At 40.2% G+C, this 19577-nt stretch overlaps 4 pseudogenes; 1 reads left to right on the top strand and 3 right to left on the bottom strand.

The window, feature by feature from the left end:
- The window catches only part of LOC132483040 (centrosomal protein of 78 kDa-like), a 360457-nt pseudogene that overhangs the window by 118309 nt on the left and 222571 nt on the right, over window positions 1-19577 (top strand).
- On the bottom strand, window positions 1713-5315 carry LOC132483026 (ferritin heavy chain-like; annotated as a pseudogene).
- On the bottom strand, window positions 7669-11271 carry LOC132483027 (ferritin heavy chain-like; annotated as a pseudogene).
- On the bottom strand, window positions 13623-17225 carry LOC132483028 (ferritin heavy chain-like; annotated as a pseudogene).

Here is a 19577-nt window from a genome sequence, read left to right on the forward strand (position 1 = left end):
GAAGCCCACAGTGGGACCTTTTAACATTGTTTCCAAAGCTGTTTTCTTTGGAATACTGTTTTGTGAGATTTGGTAGAAAAAGAATCCCATGATCAGAATGTTTGGGAAACACTGACTATTTTATCCCCATGGTATACATTCAAAATGTATATTCTTTACATCAGACATAAAATTCCTAGAGTAAACAAAAACTGAAAAAACAAAACAAAAAATCCTGCTAATTCGATTAATACAAGTTTTCCACTGAACACTTGTGAATGTTTTTGAGGCACTGGCTGATACTGAACACAGTCTTGGGAAGGCTGATCTGAGGAATTAAAATTCTGTAAATTATGAGGAAAACACTTTTAGGTGAGAAGAGATGCATATGGTAGCAGGCTTCAGTATTCTGTGTTTCCATTCGGGAGATTGTTCTTATTTGATCCCTTCCACCCTTGATCCTTTTTCCATGCAGTGGACTCTGTAGTAGGGATAAAGGGGAAAATGTCATTTAGTACCCTAGAAGAGCTATTTACTCTACTGTAGATACAGTGGAGGCTGGTAAAAGTGTGTTGATAATAAGACATATTAGCTTAGGTTCTCTTGGTAGCAAATAACAAAAACTAAATCAAAGTTGGATATATGAAACCCAAGGGCAGAAATAGAGCCAGGCTCAGGAAAGGTCTAGGAAGCAGCTATATCATTTCCAGTAATGTGATCGCCGGACTGCTTTTCAACAAAGGGCGTCTTCCTAATGAACTTCAAAATGAACTCTGCTGCTGGTTGGAATTTAAAAAAAAATATATATATATATATATATATATGTATGTATGTATATACATATATATATATTTATACACACACACACAAGCATGCATATATACATATGATACAAAGAAAGAAAACATATATAAGTGGATGTTTTGTTATTACAACATGCGTGCCAGGCATTGGTGACCATGGGAAGTCACACCCGTGTTTCTGAGCAAGACAGCCTAACCCTCATTTTTCCATTGTCACCGTTGCCCAGAGTGAACATGTCAAAGAGATACTCCACCATTCAGACTTCCAAACCCCTCCACCCCGCATCTTGCTACTCATACTTAACCATTAGTATTTGCATAATTAATGCACATAAACATTTCAGGTGAAACTGAAGACACCCTTATTTTAATCCCTGCCCAATCCCATTCCCTTCACTTGTTCCCCAGAGGCAACTGCAATCATGACTTCCAGGCTATGGTTCTATACTTTCACTACGCACATGCACCCACATTCACCAGGGACCCCTACCTCACCCCACCCCACCCCAGTCTACCCCGCATATACCTACATTATTTATAAGGGGAAGACTGATTTTGTGTTTTCCAGGGCCCCATGGAACACCTTCTCCCTCCCACTGTGGAGATCCTGAGCTGCATATGGTTGTGGTATGGCTGTGTTCAGAAACTCCTGGATACCTGTTTTAAAACTTAAAAATGAGAGATTTGCCCACATGAATCAACCGGAGACCTTTATTTATTTATGAACCAATAACTTTATTGGAAGAAACGGAAAAACTGGAAGAACAAAACTTAAGTGATAAAGTCCAGGAAAAGAGTCCTGCACTTGTTGCAAAAACAAAACCAAAACCAAAACGTAAGTGAACTTCTTCTGCAAGGGCACTGTTGCTGTCTGCATGGCAGGCACGGTGACCAGGGCTCTGGTCTCCCCGTGGCTCTGGGGAGGTCCAGTCCAGGCTCAGTTCTTCTTGTCGCTGTCGCCCAGGGTGAGCTTGTCAAAGAGGTACCCTGCCAGGTCGACGTCCTGGGCCCCCATCGTGCTCGGGGTGGTGACATGACCCTCCAGCTCTCTGATGAACGCCACCTACTGGCTGAGGTAGTGAGTTGCCAGGAAGTGGCGCAGGTGGGGGTCGCACTTGTCGGTGGCCAGCTGGTGCAGTGGAGCAGGCTCCGGGTCACTGGCTTCTCCAGGAACAAGGCGCACTTCATGGCCTTGAGGCCGCTCTTGCACTCGTCACGGACTGGCTTCCTGATGTCTTGGAAGTTGAGGCGGCCCCCGCGCTGGTTCTGCAGGCGCTTCAGGCCCCGGGCCCGCCCGCTGTGCTCGTGGGAGCGGCGCAGGAAGAACCGGCTGAAGTGCTTCAAGGCCACGTCGTCGCGGTCGAGGTAAAAGGCCGCGGCCAGGCACACGAAAGAGGCGTGGAGCTCCAGGGTGAAATGGCTGTCGACGGTGGCCTCGCACCTGCGAGGGCGGCATGCTTAACGTGGCGGGCGTGAAGGCCAAGGTGAAGGCGAAGCCGCGGGGCCTGTGGTAGCTGCCTCGGACGGAGCCCCTTTGAGGTTATTTACCCATTTCCTTCCTCTTGGGTAAGTGCAGACTTCTCTTTTCTTTGTCAGAAAACAAAAGGCTTAGATGCATTCTTAGAGCAAATAACTTAACTGTGGGGATGTATTTATCCCCTCCAGCCTCATTTGTCCTTTCACTGCCACTCAGCAAGCATTTTTTTTAACCCCTCAATTATGTTGTATGGAATGAGCCACAGTGGTAGGAAATACCATTGATCTCAAATTATCTTTCATTCATTCATTCAATAAATATTTCTTGATTACTTGATATGGCCCAGGCACTGGTATGGGATTTGGGCATATATTAGTAACAAAGAGAGACAAAGTCTGTTCCCATGAGGTTTGTATTCTAGTGGAGAAGCAGACCAAAACAAACCAAAACAAAAAAACTACTGTTTCTCTCCCTTTATTGTCTCAAGTAAATACGTATAAGATATTACACATGTATACGATATTAAAAAGTCAATATTTTCTTAGAAGTTAAGGACGTTATAGTGGAAGACATAAGACCAACCTAGGTATTTATAATGAATTAATTCAACATTAATTCAACAGCTATTTATATACAGTATTCCAAATGTGTGTCACTGTTTGACTCTGGAGATACACAGAATCAAACATGGTCTCTGTTCTCAAGGTACAAGAAAGAGTGATGGACTGTTTGAAGTGCTCTCAATGGTTGTAAAGCTTTTGGATAAAATAGCTGTTTTCACTTAAAGTTTTATTACCATGCCTTTGACTAATGTACTTTTTTGGTGGGTCTCTTTATTTCTCTTTGAAAGCTCATGCTATGCTATAATCATTGTTTATGAAGGAAGCAAAGGATCAAATAGCAACTGTCACATTGTAAACTTATCTAAGCAATTTTAGAGGCATTTAATTGTTGAGTCTGTAAAGAAATAGAATAATAAGAATGTCTATTTGATAAGTTGATTTTAATGATAGGATCATACATTAGAGATAGAAAAGAACTACATGATCAGTTTCTCAGTGAGATAAAATTGTATTCTATGTTTGCTTAACACCAGTGTTTAGTCGTAATATAATTGCAGTCTTTCAAAAATTTCCTTGGAAGAGTCCATTGTAGACTTCACTGGAAGAATCTATTTAAATAGAAGAAATCTTGATTTTGTAGAACATTTTCTCATTATGTTCCAAGATTATTTAATAATTAATTTATCTGGACCACTTTACTCTTCAAATATTAAAATAATACTATTGAATGGTTATATGTGTACTAAGGGGGTGATAATGGTGTTTCTCAGATGTTTTATCCCTCATCATTACTTCCTAGGTTAGAAGATGATGTTAAAATACATGTTATAACTAAGAGAAACCTAAGGTTTAAAATCTAACTTTTTTAAGGGAAATGAATAAACTAGCATGAACTGGAACCTCAAATTTCCATGAAGGAAATATACATATATATAAACAAAAACATTGCCTACACTTTTTCTTTAATGAGGAATGTAAAGCTAAATACAAACACAGAATGAGAAAACTTCAGAGCAGATCATGTTTTTAGAAAAATTTTAAATTTTATTTTTTTAATTTATTTATTTTATTTTTAATTTTTGGCTGCATTGGGTCTTTGTTGGATGCGGGCTTTCTCTAGCTGCAGCAAGTGGGGGCTACTCTTTGTTGCAGTGCGTGGGTGTCTCATTGCGGTGGCCTCTCTTGTTATGGAGCACGGGCTCTAGGTGCTCGTGCTTCAGTAGTTGTGGCATGCCGGCTCAGTAGTTGTGGCATGTGGGCTTAGTTGCTCTGTGGCATGTGGGACCTTCCAGGACCAGGGCTGGAACTCATGTTCCCTGCATTGGCAGGCATTTCTTAACCACTGTGCCACCAGGGAAGCCACCAAATTAAAAAAAAATTTGACAATCAAATTTTATAGTTTATAACTTGGTATGGGCTAAGATAATGTCTTTTAAAATATCAGTATAGGACTATAAGATGAAGGTTTCTTTGAAATATTTGTGGTCAGTGTTGGTATTATGTTAGGATTCTCCAGAAAAACAGAACCAATAGAAGATATATTTATATATTATATAAAATAAGGAATTAGCTCACGTGATTATGGAGGCTGACAAGTCTCAAAATCTGCAGTTGCCATACTTGAGACCCAGGAGAGTCCATGGTGTAGGTCCAGTCCAAAGGCCAGGAGGCTCAAGACCCAGGAAATTCAAGTTGAAGGCAGGAAAAAAACCATGTTCCTGCTCCAAGGCAGTCAGGCAAGAGGAGTTCCCGCTTACTCAGAGGAAGGTCAGCATCTTTATTTTATTCAGGCCTTCAAATGATTGGATGAGGCTCATCGACTTTAAGGAAAGCAATCTGCTTTACTTCGTCTAGTATTTCAAATGTTAATCTCATGGAAAAACACCCTTTCAGGCACAAACAATAATATTTGACTAAATATCTGGGTACCCACTGGCCCTTTGAAGTTGACATATAAAAATTAGCTATCACAGTATTATTCGTGATAAATGCAGAGTCAACTAATAAAAATTCTCATGCTATAATCTGTAAAAACTGTTTTGACTTTCAGTTCCCTTCATTAATTTAAAAATGTTACAGAACTAATAGTTACACAACTGATATTAGACAATAAGTTCTGACTCCATGTCAATGATTAGCTCTTATTCATTCATTCAGCATATTTCTATTGAGCACCTATTATATGACAGGTATTTTATAGGTACTAACATCAAACTTGTTCTATAAGCTCTTCATATTTGTATTTCTTTTGTAGCTAAGTGCTAGTAAATGTTACATATAATTCCTTCTTTGAAAATTAATACATGAAGTAGGATCAACGGTATAATCTTAAGGAAGTAGACCATATGAAGCAGCAGCTGGTGGCTTATCTCACTCTCTGTGGCGTGTGTGTGTGTGTATACATATGTATAAATAAATCATTTAATGAGAGGTAATGAAAAGTGATACATCAATATTATATATCTCTGGGCTGTTCAATCTGCATTACCTCATTATTACAGATACTGGATTAAATTTGATTATCGTTACCCATATTTTACAGATAAAGAAATTGTGAATTAAAGTATGTAACATGATCAAACACAGAGCTTGTAAATAGCAGAGAGTGACACATCTGAATGGATGTGTGTGATATCTACCCACTGTCATGGTGAGGGCCTTGCATTACACTTACTGTCCAAAGCTTACTGTGCTGAAACCTTCACAGCAAAGGTTCCAGTTTCTCATAATGATCTCTAAGTGAAAGTGAATGAAGTTTAGCTACCAGGTATGTGCTTCTGGAACAACACACGATGGGACCTTTTTTTTTTTTTCACTTTAGTTTTATTTTATTTTATTTTTTGGCTGCGTTGGGACTTGGTTGCTGCATGCGGGCTTTCTCTAGTTGCGGCAAGTGGGGGCTATTCTTCATTGTGGTGCATGGGCTTTTCATTTCGGTGGCTTCTCTTGTTGCGGAGCACGGGCTCTAGGTGCACAGGCTTCAGTAGTTGTGGCTTGCGGGCTCTAGAGCACAGGCTCAGTAGTGTGGCACATGGGCTTAGTTGCTCCGCGGCATGTGGGATCTTCCCAGACCAAGGATCGGACCCGTGTCCCCTGCATTGGCAGATGGATTTTTAACTGCTGCGCCACCAGAGAAGCCCACAGTGGGACCTTTTAACATTGTTTCCAAAGCTGTTTTCTTTGGAATACTGTTTTGTGAGATTTGGTAGAAAAAGAATCCCATGATCAGAATGTTTGGGAAACACTGACTATTTTATCCCCATGGTATACATTCAAAATGTATATTCTTTACATCAGACATAAAATTCCTAGAGTAAACAAAAACTGAAAAAACAAAACAAAAAATCCTGCTAATTCGATTAATACAAGTTTTCCACTGAACACTTGTGAATGTTTTTGAGGCACTGGCTGATACTGAACACAGTCTTGGGAAGGCTGATCTGAGGAATTAAAATTCTGTAAATTATGAGGAAAACACTTTTAGGTGAGAAGAGATGCATATGGTAGCAGGCTTCAGTATTCTGTGTTTCCATTCGGGAGATTGTTCTTATTTGATCCCTTCCACCCTTGATCCTTTTTCCATGCAGTGGACTCTGTAGTAGGGATAAAGGGGAAAATGTCATTTAGTACCCTAGAAGAGCTATTTACTCTACTGTAGATACAGTGGAGGCTGGTAAAAGTGTGTTGATAATAAGACATATTAGCTTAGGTTCTCTTGGTAGCAAATAACAAAAACTAAATCAAAGTTGGATATATGAAACCCAAGGGCAGAAATAGAGCCAGGCTCAGGAAAGGTCTAGGAAGCAGCTATATCATTTCCAGTAATGTGATCGCCGAACTGCTTTTCAACAAAGGGCGTCTTCCTAATGAACTTCAAAATGAACTCTGCTGCTGGTTGGAATTTAAAAAATATATATATATATATATATATATATATATATGTATGTATATACATATATATATATTTATACACACACACACAAGCATGCATATATACATATGATACAAAGAAAGAAAACATATATAAGTGGATGTTTTGTTATTACAACATGCGTGCCAGGCATTGGTGACCATGGGAAGTCACACCCGTGTTTCTGAGCAAGACAGCCTAACCCTCATTTTTCCATTGTCACCGTTGCCCAGAGTGAACATGTCAAAGAGATACTCCACCATTCAGACTTCCAAACCCCTCCACCCCGCATCTTGCTACTCATACTTAACCATTAGTATTTGCATAATTAATGCACATAAACATTTCAGGTGAAACTGAAGACACCCTTATTTTAATCCCTGCCCAATCCCATTCCCTTCACTTGTTCCCCAGAGGCAACTGCAATCATGACTTCCAGGCTATGGTTCTATACTTTCACTACGCACATGCACCCACATTCACCAGGGACCCCTACCTCACCCCACCCCACCCCAGTCTACCCCGCATATACCTACATTATTTATAAGGGGAAGACTGATTTTGTGTTTTCCAGGGCCCCATGGAACACCTTCTCCCTCCCACTGTGGAGATCCTGAGCTGCATATGGTTGTGGTATGGCTGTGTTCAGAAACTCCTGGATACCTGTTTTAAAACTTAAAAATGAGAGATTTGCCCACATGAATCAACCGGAGACCTTTATTTATTTATGAACCAATAACTTTATTGGAAGAAACGGAAAAACTGGAAGAACAAAACTTAAGTGATAAAGTCCAGGAAAAGAGTCCTGCACTTGTTGCAAAAACAAAACCAAAACCAAAACGTAAGTGAACTTCTTCTGCAAGGGCACTGTTGCTGTCTGCATGGCAGGCACGGTGACCAGGGCTCTGGTCTCCCCGTGGCTCTGGGGAGGTCCAGTCCAGGCTCAGTTCTTCTTGTCGCTGTCGCCCAGGGTGAGCTTGTCAAAGAGGTACCCTGCCAGGTCGACGTCCTGGGCCCCCATCGTGCTCGGGGTGGTGACATGACCCTCCAGCTCTCTGATGAACGCCACCTACTGGCTGAGGTAGTGAGTTGCCAGGAAGTGGCGCAGGTCGGGGTCGCACTTGTCGGTGGCCAGCTGGTGCAGTGGAGCAGGCTCCGGGTCACTGGCTTCTCCAGGAACAAGGCGCACTTCATGGCCTTGAGGCCGCTCTTGCACTCGTCACGGACTGGCTTCCTGATGTCTTGGAAGTTGAGGCGGCCCCCGCGCTGGTTCTGCAGGCGCTTCAGGCCCCGGGCCCGCCCGCTGTGCTCGTGGGAGCGGCGCAGGAAGAACCGGCTGAAGTGCTTCAAGGCCACGTCGTCGCGGTCGAGGTAAAAGGCCGCGGCCAGGCACACGAAAGAGGCGTGGAGCTCCAGGGTGAAATGGCTGTCGACGGTGGCCTCGCACCTGCGAGGGCGGCATGCTTAGCGTGGCGGGCGTGAAGGCCAAGGTGAAGGCGAAGCCGCGGGGCCTGTGGTAGCTGCCTCGGACGGAGCCCCTTTGAGGTTATTTACCCATTTCCTTCCTCTTGGGTAAGTGCAGACTTCTCTTTTCTTTGTCAGAAAACAAAAGGCTTAGATGCATTCTTAGAGCAAATAACTTAACTGTGGGGATGTATTTATCCCCTCCAGCCTCATTTGTCCTTTCACTGCCACTCAGCAAGCATTTTTTTTAACCCCTCAATTATGTTGTATGGAATGAGCCACAGTGGTAGGAAATACCATTGATCTCAAATTATCTTTCATTCATTCATTCAATAAATATTTCTTGATTACTTGATATGGCCCAGGCACTGGTATGGGATTTGGGCATATATTAGTAACAAAGAGAGACAAAGTCTGTTCCCATGAGGTTTGTATTCTAGTGGAGAAGCAGACCAAAACAAACCAAAACAAAAAAACTACTGTTTCTCTCCCTTTATTGTCTCAAGTAAATACGTATAAGATATTACACATGTATATGATATTAAAAAGTCAATATTTTCTTAGAAGTTAAGGACGTTATAGTGGAAGACATAAGACCAACCTAGGTATTTATAATGAATTAATTCAACATTAATTCAACAGCTATTTATATACAGTATTCCAAATGTGTGTCACTGTTTGACTCTGGAGATACACAGAATCAAACATGGTCTCTGTTCTCAAGGTACAAGAAAGAGTGATGGACTGTTTGAAGTGCTCTCAATGGTTGTAAAGCTTTTGGATAAAATAGCTGTTTTCACTTAAAGTTTTATTACCATGCCTTTGACTAATGTACTTTTTTGGTGGGTCTCTTTATTTCTCTTTGAAAGCTCATGCTATGCTATAATCATTGTTTATGAAGGAAGCAAAGGATCAAATAGCAACTGTCACATTGTAAACTTATCTAAGCAATTTTAGAGGCATTTAATTGTTGAGTCTGTAAAGAAATAGAATAATAAGAATGTCTATTTGATAAGTTGATTTTAATGATAGGATCATACATTAGAGATAGAAAAGAACTACATGATCAGTTTCTCAGTGAGATAAAATTGTATTCTATGTTTGCTTAACACCAGTGTTTAGTCGTAATATAATTGCAGTCTTTCAAAAATTTCCTTGGAAGAGTCCATTGTAGACTTCACTGGAAGAATCTATTTAAATAGAAGAAATCTTGATTTTGTAGAACATTTTCTCATTATGTTCCAAGATTATTTAATAATTAATTTATCTGGACCACTTTACTCTTCAAATATTAAAATAATACTATTGAATGGTTATATGTGTACTAAGGGGGTGATAATGGTGTTTCTCAGATGTTTTATCCCTCATCATTACTTCCTAGGTTAGAAGATGATGTTAAAATACATGTTATAACTAAGAGAAACCTAAGGTTTAAAATCTAACTTTTTTAAGGGAAATGAATAAACTAGCATGAACTGGAACCTCAAATTTCCATGAAGGAAATATACATATATATAAACAAAAACATTGCCTACACTTTTTCTTTAATGAGGAATGTAAAGCTAAATACAAACACAGAATGAGAAAACTTCAGAGCAGATCATGTTTTTAGAAAAATTTTAAATTTTATTTTTTTAATTTATTTATTTTATTTTTAATTTTTGGCTGCATTGGGTCTTTGTTGGATGCGGGCTTTCTCTAGCTGCAGCAAGTGGGGGCTACTCTTTGTTGCAGTGCGTGGGTGTCTCATTGCGGTGGCCTCTCTTGTTATGGAGCACGGGCTCTAGGTGCTCGTGCTTCAGTAGTTGTGGCATGCCGGCTCAGTAGTTGTGGCATGTGGGCTTAGTTGCTCTGTGGCATGTGGGACCTTCCAGGACCAGGGCTGGAACTCATGTTCCCTGCATTGGCAGGCATTTCTTAACCACTGTGCCACCAGGGAAGCCACCAAATTAAAAAAAAATTTGACAATCAAATTTTATAGTTTATAACTTGGTATGGGCTAAGATAATGTCTTTTAAAATATCAGTATAGGACTATAAGATGAAGGTTTCTTTGAAATATTTGTGGTCAGTGTTGGTATTATGTTAGGATTCTCCAGAAAAACAGAACCAATAGAAGATATATTTATATATTATATAAAACAAGGAATTAGCTCACGTGATTATGGAGGCTGACAAGTCTCAAAATCTGCAGTTGCCATACTTGAGACCCAGGAGAGTCCATGGTGTAGGTCCAGTCCAAAGGCCAGGAGGCTCAAGACCCAGGAAATTCAAGTTGAAGGCAGGAAAAAAACCATGTTCCTGCTCCAAGGCAGTCAGGCAAGAGGAGTTCCCGCTTACTCAGAGGAAGGTCAGCATCTTTATTTTATTCAGGCCTTCAAATGATTGGATGAGGCTCATCGACTTTAAGGAAAGCAATCTGCTTTACTTCGTCTAGTATTTCAAATGTTAATCTCATGGAAAAACACCCTTTCAGGCACAAACAATAATATTTGACTAAATATCTGGGTACCCACTGGCCCTTTGAAGTTGACATATAAAAATTAGCTATCACAGTATTATTCGTGATAAATGCAGAGTCAACTAATAAAAATTCTCATGCTATAATCTGTAAAAACTGTTTTGACTTTCAGTTCCCTTCATTAATTTAAAAATGTTACAGAACTAATAGTTACACAACTGATATTAGACAATAAGTTCTGACTCCATGTCAATGATTAGCTCTTATTCATTCATTCAGCATATTTCTATTGAGCACCTATTATATGACAGGTATTTTATAGGTACTAACATCAAACTTGTTCTATAAGCTCTTCATATTTGTATTTCTTTTGTAGCTAAGTGCTAGTAAATGTTACATATAATTCCTTCTTTGAAAATTAATACATGAAGTAGGATCAACGGTATAATCTTAAGGAAGTAGACCATATGAAGCAGCAGCTGGTGGCTTATCTCACTCTCTGTGGCGTGTGTGTGTGTGTATACATATGTATAAATAAATCATTTAATGAGAGGTAATGAAAAGTGATACATCAATATTATATATCTCTGGGCTGTTCAATCTGCATTACCTCATTATTACAGATACTGGATTAAATTTGATTATCGTTACCCATATTTTACAGATAAAGAAATTGTGAATTAAAGTATGTAACATGATCAAACACAGAGCTTGTAAATAGCAGAGAGTGACACATCTGAATGGATGTGTGTGATATCTACCCACTGTCATGGTGAGGGCCTTGCATTACACTTACTGTCCAAAGCTTACTGTGCTGAAACCTTCACAGCAAAGGTTCCAGTTTCTCATAATGATCTCTAAGTGAAAGTGAATGAAGTTTAGCTACCAGGTATGTGCTTCTGGAACAACACACGATGGGACCTTTTTTTTTTTTTCACTTTAGTTTTATTTTATTTTATTTTTTGGCTGCGTTGGGACTTGGTTGCTGCATGCGGGCTTTCTCTAGTTGCGGCAAGTGGGGGCTATTCTTCATTGTGGTGCATGGGCTTTTCATTTCGGTGGCTTCTCTTGTTGCGGAGCACGGGCTCTAGGTGCACAGGCTTCAGTAGTTGTGGCTTGCGGGCTCTAGAGCACAGGCTCAGTAGTGTGGCACATGGGCTTAGTTGCTCCGCGGCATGTGGGATCTTCCCAGACCAAGGATCGGACCCGTGTCCCCTGCATTGGCAGATGGATTTTTAACTGCTGCGCCACCAGAGAAGCCCACAGTGGGACCTTTTAACATTGTTTCCAAAGCTGTTTTCTTTGGAATACTGTTTTGTGAGATTTGGTAGAAAAAGAATCCCATGATCAGAATGTTTGGGAAACACTGACTATTTTATCCCCATGGTATACATTCAAAATGTATATTCTTTACATCAGACATAAAATTCCTAGAGTAAACAAAAACTGAAAAAACAAAACAAAAAATCCTGCTAATTCGATTAATACAAGTTTTCCACTGAACACTTGTGAATGTTTTTGAGGCACTGGCTGATACTGAACACAGTCTTGGGAAGGCTGATCTGAGGAATTAAAATTCTGTAAATTATGAGGAAAACACTTTTAGGTGAGAAGAGATGCATATGGTAGCAGGCTTCAGTATTCTGTGTTTCCATTCGGGAGATTGTTCTTATTTGATCCCTTCCACCCTTGATCCTTTTTCCATGCAGTGGACTCTGTAGTAGGGATAAAGGGGAAAATGTCATTTAGTACCCTAGAAGAGCTATTTACTCTACTGTAGATACAGTGGAGGCTGGTAAAAGTGTGTTGATAATAAGACATATTAGCTTAGGTTCTCTTGGTAGCAAATAACAAAAACTAAATCAAAGTTGGATATATGAAACCCAAGGGCAGAAATAGAGCCAGGCTCAGGAAAGGTCTAGGAAGCAGCTATATCATTTCCAGTAATGTGATCGCCGGACTGCTTTTCAACAAAGGGCGTCTTCCTAATGAACTTCAAAATGAACTCTGCTGCTGGTTGGAATTTAAAAAAAAAAAAAAAATATATATATATATATGTATGTATGTATATACATATATATATATTTATACACACACACACAAGCATGCATATATACATATGATACAAAGAAAGAAAACATATATAAGTGGATGTTTTGTTATTACAACATGCGTGCCAGGCATTGGTGACCATGGGAAGTCACACCCGTGTTTCTGAGCAAGACAGCCTAACCCTCATTTTTCCATTGTCACCGTTGCCCAGAGTGAACATGTCAAAGAGATACTCCACCATTCAGACTTCCAAACCCCTCCACCCCGCATCTTGCTACTCATACTTAACCATTAGTATTTGCATAATTAATGCACATAAACATTTCAGGTGAAACTGAAGACACCCTTATTTTAATCCCTGCCCAATCCCATTCCCTTCACTTGTTCCCCAGAGGCAACTGCAATCATGACTTCCAGGCTATGGTTCTATACTTTCACTACGCACATGCACCCACATTCACCAGGGACCCCTACCTCACCCCACCCCACCCCAGTCTACCCCGCATATACCTACATTATTTATAAGGGGAAGACTGATTTTGTGTTTTCCAGGGCCCCATGGAACACCTTCTCCCTCCCACTGTGGAGATCCTGAGCTGCATATGGTTGTGGTATGGCTGTGTTCAGAAACTCCTGGATACCTGTTTTAAAACTTAAAAATGAGAGATTTGCCCACATGAATCAACCGGAGACCTTTATTTATTTATGAACCAATAACTTTATTGGAAGAAACGGAAAAACTGGAAGAACAAAACTTAAGTGATAAAGTCCAGGAAAAGAGTCCTGCACTTGTTGCAAAAACAAAACCAAAACCAAAACGTAAGTGAACTTCTTCTGCAAGGGCACTGTTGCTGTCTGCATGGCAGGCACGGTGACCAGGGCTCTGGTCTCCCCGTGGCTCTGGGGAGGTCCAGTCCAGGCTCAGTTCTTCTTGTCGCTGTCGCCCAGGGTGAGCTTGTCAAAGAGGTACCCTGCCAGGTCGACGTCCTGGGCCCCCATCGTGCTCGGGGTGGTGACATGACCCTCCAGCTCTCTGATGAACGCCACCTACTGGCTGAGGTAGTGAGTTGCCAGGAAGTGGCGCAGGTGGGGGTCGCACTTGTCGGTGGCCAGCTGGTGCAGTGGAGCAGGCTCCGGGTCACTGGCTTCTCCAGGAACAAGGCGCACTTCATGGCCTTGAGGCCGCTCTTGCACTCGTCACGGACTGGCTTCCTGATGTCTTGGAAGTTGAGGCGGCCCCCGCGCTGGTTCTGCAGGCGCTTCAGGCCCCGGGCCCGCCCGCTGTGCTCGTGGGAGCGGCGCAGGAAGAACCGGCTGAAGTGCTTCAAGGCCACGTCGTCGCGGTCGAGGTAAAAGGCCGCGGCCAGGCACACGAAAGAGGCGTGGAGCTCCAGGGTGAAATGGCTGTCGACGGTGGCCTCGCACCTGCGAGGGCGGCATGCTTAACGTGGCGGGCGTGAAGGCCAAGGTGAAGGCGAAGCCGCGGGGCCTGTGGTAGCTGCCTGGGACGGAGCCCCTTTGAGGTTATTTACCCATTTCCTTCCTCTTGGGTAAGTGCAGACTTCTCTTTTCTTTGTCAGAAAACAAAAGGCTTAGATGCATTCTTAGAGCAAATAACTTAACTGTGGGGATGTATTTATCCCCTCCAGCCTCATTTGTCCTTTCACTGCCACTCAGCAAGCATTTTTTTTAACCCCTCAATTATGTTGTATGGAATGAGCCACAGTGGTAGGAAATACCATTGATCTCAAATTATCTTTCATTCATTCATTCAATAAATATTTCTTGATTACTTGATATGGCCCAGGCACTGGTATGGGATTTGGGCATATATTAGTAACAAAGAGAGACAAAGTCTGTTCCCATGAGGTTTGTATTCTAGTGGAGAAGCAGACCAAAACAAACCAAAACAAAAAAACTACTGTTTCTCTCCCTTTATTGTCTCAAGTAAATACGTATAAGATATTACACATGTATACGATATTAAAAAGTCAATATTCTCTTAGAAGTTAAGGACGTTATAGTGGAAGACATAAGACCAACCTAGGTATTTATAATGAATTAATTCAACATTAATTCAACAGCTATTTATATACAGTATTCCAAATATGTGTCACTGTTTGACTCTGGAGATACACAGAATCAAACATGGTCTCTGTTCTCAAGGTACAAGAAAGAGTGATGGACTGTTTGAAGTGCTCTCAATGGTTGTAAAGCTTTTGGATAAAATAGCTGTTTTCACTTAAAGTTTTATTACCATGCCTTTGACTAATGTACTTTTTTGGTGGGTCTCTTTATTTCTCTTTGAAAGCTCATGCTATGCTATAATCATTGTTTATGAAGGAAGCAAAGGATCAAATAGCAACTGTCACATTGTAAACTTATCTAAGCAATTTTAGAGGCATTTAATTGTTGAGTCTGTAAAGAAATAGAATAATAAGAATGTCTATTTGATAAGTTGATTTTAATGATAGGATCATACATTAGAGATAGAAAAGAACTACATGATCAGTTTCTCAGTGAGATAAAATTGTATTCTATGTTTGCTTAACACCAGTGTTTAGTCGTAATATAATTGCAGTCTTTCAAAAATTTCCTTGGAAGAGTCCATTGTAGACTTCACTGGAAGAATCTATTTAAATAGAAGAAATCTTGATTTTGTAGAACATTTTCTCATTATGTTCCAAGATTATTTAATAATTAATTTATCTGGACCACTTTACTCTTCAAATATTAAAATAATACTATTGAATGGTTATATGTGTACTAAGGGGGTGATAATGGTGTTTCTCAGATGTTTTATCCCTCATCATTACTTCCTAGGTTAGAAGATGATGTTAAAATACATGTTATAACTAAGAGAAACCTAAGGTTTAAAATCTAACTTTTTTAAGGGAAATGAATAAACTAGCATGAACTGGAACCTCAAATTTCCATGAAGGAAATATACATATATATAAACAAAAACATTGCCTACACTTTTTCTTTAATGAGGAATGTAAAGCTAAATACAAACACAGAATGAGAAAACTTCAGAGCAGATCATGTTTTTAGAAAAATTTTAAATTTTATTTTTTTAATTTATTTATTTTATTTTTAATTTTTGGCTGCATTGGGTCTTTGTTGGATGCGGGCTTTCTCTAGCTGCAGCAAGTGGGGGCTACTCTTTGTTGCAGTGCGTGGGTGTCTCATTGCGGTGGCCTCTCTTGTTATGGAGCACGGGCTCTAGGTGCTCGTGCTTCAGTAGTTGTGGCATGCCGGCTCAGTAGTTGTGGCATGTGGGCTTAGTTGCTCTGTGGCATGTGGGACCTTCCAGGACCAGGGCTGGAACTCATGTTCCCTGCATTGGCAGGCATTTCTTAACCACTGTGCCACCAGGGAAGCCACCAAATTAAAAAAAAATTTGACAATCAAATTTTATAGTTTATAACTTGGTATGGGCTAAGATAATGTCTTTTAAAATATCAGTATAGGACTATAAGATGAAGGTTTCTTTGAAATATTTGTGGTCAGTGTTGGTATTATGTTAGGATTCTCCAGAAAAACAGAACCAATAGAAGATATATTTATATATTATATAAAACAAGGAATTAGCTCCCATGATTATGGAGGCTGACAAGTCTCAAAATCTGCAGTTGCCATACTTGAGACCCAGGAGAGTCCATGGTGTAGGTCCAGTCCAAAGGCCAGGAGGCTCAAGACCCAGGAAATTCAAGTTGAAGGCAGGAAAAAAACCATGTTCCTGCTCCAAGGCAGTCAGGCAAGAGGAGTTCCCGCTTACTCAGAGGAAGGTCAGCATCTTTATTTTATTCAGGCCTTCAAATGATTGGATGAGGCTCATCGACTTTAAGGAAAGCAATCTGCTTTACTTCGTCTAGTATTTCAAATGTTAATCTCATGGAAAAACACCCTTTCAGGCACAAACAATAATATTTGACTAAATATCTGGGTACCCACTGGCCCTTTGAAGTTGACATATAAAAATTAGCTATCACAGTATTATTCGTGATAAATGCAGAGTCAACTAATAAAAATTCTCATGCTGTAATCTGCAAAAACTGTTTTGACTTTCAGTTCCCTTCATTAATTTAAAAATGTTACAGAACTAATAGTTACACAACTGATATTAGACAATAAGTTCTGACTCCATGTCAATGATTAGCTCTTATTCATTCATTCAGCATATTTCTATTGAGCACCTATTATATGACAGGTATTTTATAGGTACTAACATCAAACTTGTTCTATAAGCTCTTCATATTTGTATTTCTTTTGTAGCTAAGTGCTAGTAAATGTTACATATAATTCCTTCTTTGAAAATTAATACATGAAGTAGGATCAATGGTATAATCTTAAGGAAGTAGACCATATGAAGCAGCAGTTGGTGGCTTATCTCACTCTCTGTGGCGTGTGTGTGTGTGTATACATATGTATAAATAAATCATTTAATGAGAGGTAATGAAAAGTGATACATCAATATTATATATCTCTGGGCTGTTCAATCTGCATTACCTCATTATTACAGATACTGGATTAAATTTGATTATCGTTACCCATATTTTACAGATAAAGAAATTGTGAATTAAAGTATGTAACATGATCAAACACAGAGCTTGTAAATAGCAGAGAGTGACACATCTGAATGGATGTGTGTGATATCTACCCACTGTCATGGTGAGGGCCTTGCATTACACTTACTGTCCAAAGCTTACTGTGCTGAAACCTTCACAGCAAAGGTTCCAGTTTCTCATAATGATCTCTAAGTGAAAGTGAATGAAGTTTAGCTACCAGGTATGTGCTTCTGGAACAACACACGATGGGACCTTTTTTTTTTTTCACTTTAGTTTTATTTTATTTTATTTTTTGGCTGCGTTGGGACTTGGTTGCTGCATGCGGGCTTTCTCTAGTTGCGGCAAGTGGGGGCTATTCTTCATTGTGGTGCATGGGCTTTTCATTTCGGTGGCTTCCCTTGTTGCGGAGCACGGGCTCTAGGTGCACAGGCTTCAGTAGCTGTGGCTTGCGGGCTCTAGAGCACAGGCTCAGTAGTGTGGCACATGGGCTTAGTTGCTCCGCGGCATGTGGGATCTTCCCAGACCAAGGATCGGACCCGTGTCCCCTGCATTGGCAGATGGATTTTTAACTGCTGCGCCACCAGAGAAGCCCACAGTGGGACCTTTTAACATTGTTTCCAAAGCTGTTTTCTTTGGAATACTGTTTTGTGAGATTTGGTAGAAAAAGAATCCCATGATCAGAATGTTTGGGAAACACTGAATATTTTATCCTCATGGTATACATTCAAAATGTATATTCTTTACATCAGACATAAAATTCCTAGAGTAAACAAAAACTGAAAAAAAAAAAAAAAAAAATCCTGCTAATTCGATTAATACAAGTTTTCCACTGAACACTTGTGAATGTTTTTGAGGCACTGGCTGATACTGAACACAGTCTTGGGAAGGCTGATCTAAGGAACTAAAATTCTGTAAATTATGAGGAAAACACTTTTAGGTGAGAAGAGATGCATATGGTAGCAGGCTTCAGTATTCTGTGTTTCCATTCGGGAGATTGTTCTTATTTGATCCCTTCCACCCTTGATCCTTTTTCCATGCAGTGGACTCTGTAGTAGGGATAAAGGGGAAAATGTCATTTAGTACCCTAGAAGAGCTATTTACTCTACTGTAGATACAGTGGAGGCTGGTAAAAGTGTGTTGATAATAAGACATATTAGCTTAGGTTCTCTTGGTAGCAAATAACAAAAACTAAATCAAAGTTGGATATATGAAACCCAAGGGCAGAAATAGAGCCAGGCTCAGGAAAGGTCTAGGAAGCAGCTATATCATTTCCAGTAATGTGATCGCCGGACTGCTTTTCAACAAAGGGCGTCTTCCTAATGAACTTCAAAATGAACTCTGCTGCTGGTTGGAATTTAAAAAAAAAAAAATATATATATATATATATATGTATGTATGTATATACATATATATATATTTATACACACACACACAAGCATGCATATATACATATGATACAAAGAAAGAAAACATATATAAGTGGATGTTTTGTTATTACAACATGCGTGCCAGGCATTGGTGACCATGGGAAGTCACACCCGTGTTTCTGAGCAAGACAGCCTAACCCTCATTTTTCCATTGTCACCGTTGCCCAGAGTGAACATGTCAAAGAGATACTCCACCATTCAGACTTCCAAACCCCTCCACCCCGCATCTTGCTACTCATACTTAACCATTAGTATTTGCATAATTAATGCACATAAACATTTCAGGTGAAACTGAAGACACCCTTATTTTAATCCCTGCCCAATCCCATTCCCTTCACTTGTTCCCCAGAGGCAACTGCAATCATGACTTCCAGGCTATGGTTCTATACTTTCACTACGCACATGCACCCACATTCACCAGGGACCCCTACCTCACCCCACCCCACCCCAGTCTACCCCGCATATACCTACATTATTTATAAGGGGAAGACTGATTTTGTGTTTTCCAGGGCCCCATGGAACACCTTCTCCCTCCCACTGTGGAGATCCTGAGCTGCATATGGTTGTGGTATGGCTGTGTTCAGAAACTCCTGGATACCTGTTTTAAAACTTAAAAATGAGAGATTTGCCCACATGAATCAACCGGAGACCTTTATTTATTTATGAACCAATAACTTTATTGGAAGAAACGGAAAAACTGGAAGAACAAAACTTAAGTGATAAAGTCCAGGAAAAGAGTCCTGCACTTGTTGCAAAAACAAAACCAAAACCAAAACGTAAGTGAACTTCTTCTGCAAGGGCACTGTTGCTGTCTGCATGGCAGGCACGGTGACCAGGGCTCTGGTCTCCCCGTGGCTCTGGGGAGGTCCAG

This window comes from Mesoplodon densirostris (genome assembly GCF_025265405.1).
Source record: "Mesoplodon densirostris isolate mMesDen1 chromosome Y unlocalized genomic scaffold, mMesDen1 primary haplotype SUPER_Y_unloc_2, whole genome shotgun sequence".
NCBI classification, from domain to species: Eukaryota; Metazoa; Chordata; class Mammalia; order Artiodactyla; family Ziphiidae; genus Mesoplodon; species Mesoplodon densirostris.